Source organism: Octopus bimaculoides, chromosome 7 (genome assembly GCF_001194135.2).
Source record: "Octopus bimaculoides isolate UCB-OBI-ISO-001 chromosome 7, ASM119413v2, whole genome shotgun sequence".
Classification (NCBI taxonomy): Eukaryota; Metazoa; Mollusca; class Cephalopoda; order Octopoda; family Octopodidae; genus Octopus; species Octopus bimaculoides.
The window spans coordinates 5,908,463-5,910,959 of NC_068987.1; positions in this window are offsets into that span (position 1 = coordinate 5,908,463).

Below are 2,497 nucleotides of genomic sequence, written 5' to 3' on the forward strand. Positions count from 1 at the left end.
TTATAACAGTTTATTGAACCTGGGTATTCTTATATTATACTTACCTATCACAGTTCAACTCTGTACTCACCGTAATATATATACACGAAAAAAATCGTTAAATCATTTTATATCAAAATATAACTCCCAGAAATAATTTTGTGGAAAATTCATCGATAATTTCTTGTTTTTTTTTTCTTTTAATTTCTTTTGCTCTTTCTTTTTTCCTTTTTTCCCCCCATTTTTTTTTTAGTTAAGAAACAGTGAATTGTGTGAAATTGCCGTAGTTTTCGAAAAGAATAAGGCAAACAACATTCGGAGCTATTGATTAAAGAAAGTTGAGAAATCATTCTTTGACAAGGCTTCGTCATTTCCAATATTGCAATCAATAAAGCAAATATAGATTGATTTTCTTTCTCATACTTACGTGTCCATATGTGGAATTTGAAAGTAAGATATTTGTAGGATAACATAAGATAAAAAAAAGTTCCATTAAACTCTATATTTTGATATTAAACTATAGATTTGTCGTTAAGAAATTTATTTGAAATAATTAATTACGCTATTAGGTGCAGGAATGGCTGTGTGGTAAGTAGCTTGCTTACCACCCACATGGTTCCGGGTTCAGTCCCCGACTGCATAGCACCTTGGACAAGTGTTTTCTACAATAAGCCCAGGTCAATCAAAGCCTTGTGAGTGGATTTGGCAGACGGAAACTGAAAAGAGCCCGTCGTATATATATATGCGTGTGTGTGTGTGTGTGTGTGTGTGTGTGTGTGTGTGTGCGTGCGTGTTTGTCCCCACCCAACATCGCTTGACAACCGATGCTGATGTGTTTACGTCCCCGTAAACTAGCGGTTCGGCAAAAGAGGCCGATAGACTAAGTACTAGACTTACAAAGAATTAGTGCTGGGGTCGATTTGCTCGACTAAAGGCGGTGCTCCAGCACGGCCGCAGCGAAATGACTGAAACAAATAAAAGAATAAAAGACTGAAAGAATATTAATACATCGATTAAGCTATCTTTTACAGCTGATTATTGAACTATAATCGTTGCATATGCGTTACGTAAGTTCCAAAACCCCACACGCCCGAAAAAGCTTTCCAACATAAAGGATGTTTTATAATATTTTTAATTAGCGAACCTAATTTATAGACATGTTTTCAGAGAAATAATTATTATTGAATGTTATATAAACGTATTTTCGTGATATAACTTCATGACAAATAGGCAAGATCGTTACTACATATATAATGCAAAGCTACAAATTACTGCAAGAGACGTTCTCATCTTCTTCATCTTTCTTCCTATTCACGTCACACGACATCATACTAATCAACTCATTTGCTAACATTGTCAACAAGCTAATAGCTCTGCTAGATGAATTAATCCCGTCATTCTATATAATAGCTGTTACACTTGACTGTCGTAATAATCTCACATAACACTACAAGTCAGAGCATCAACGAGTCTCATTGCGTGCTATAATGCCTCGGAAATTCGAATTCGAGACACGATTTCGGTCTTGTCATTTTAATTAAGGCCACTCGCAAATATCTCTCAGTTTTCACTCAATTTTCTCATACTCTTAAATGTCGTAAAAGTGAAGACGAAGACTGAATTTCCAACAATGAAGCAGTGCTTAAATAATTTATCATATCATCATAATATTGAGTCCATCGAAAGAGTTCTGAAACTGGAAATTAAAAATTAGTGAATGTAAGAAACACTATATACATGTGTGCACAAACAGTAAATTTTACTCCGAGAATCATTGTCCTCCTCACACACCAGCATGGCCACAGTCAAATGACTAAAACAAATAAAAGAACAAAAGAACAAAAGAATAACATACCTTCTTTCGTACAGAACAGAAAAATACATTTTTCGCTGGATTATTAATGCTTCTTCAAAATATTTATTTTGGCAAGTTGATCGGTAAGTTATTTGCGAGGACAAATTGCATAGTGAGTAACTATTTGCATTCCTTACCGCTAACATGAAAAGAAGTTTCTCTAGCTTGTATTATCTGAATAATTAACTAATCACTGAGTTAAATTCGTAGCAACCAAATACAAAAATATTTACTGTCATATTTGAAATACCAGCACAATAATTCAAAGTCGTATAAGCGATAGAAATGCATATATATTTTCGGATCCAATTATATGAACTTAATTATCAGCATGAACAATATTATATTTTTATCAAAATACATTATTGTTGAAACAAATTATATAATTAGTTTGCGAATAATTACATTTAATGAATATGAAAAACACTATGCAAATTTATTTCGGAAACTATAAAAAAATAATTTACGAAATTAATTATAAATTTTAATTTTTCATAACAGTCTTTTACAATTATGCAAATATATCATGCAGTTTCATGAGAATTCTCTTTCTATTTCTCTCTCTTTATCTCTCTTTCTCTTTATCTTTCCTCCTCTCTCCTACCATAGATATATGCGTGTATGTGCATATATATATATATATATATATATATATATATGTGT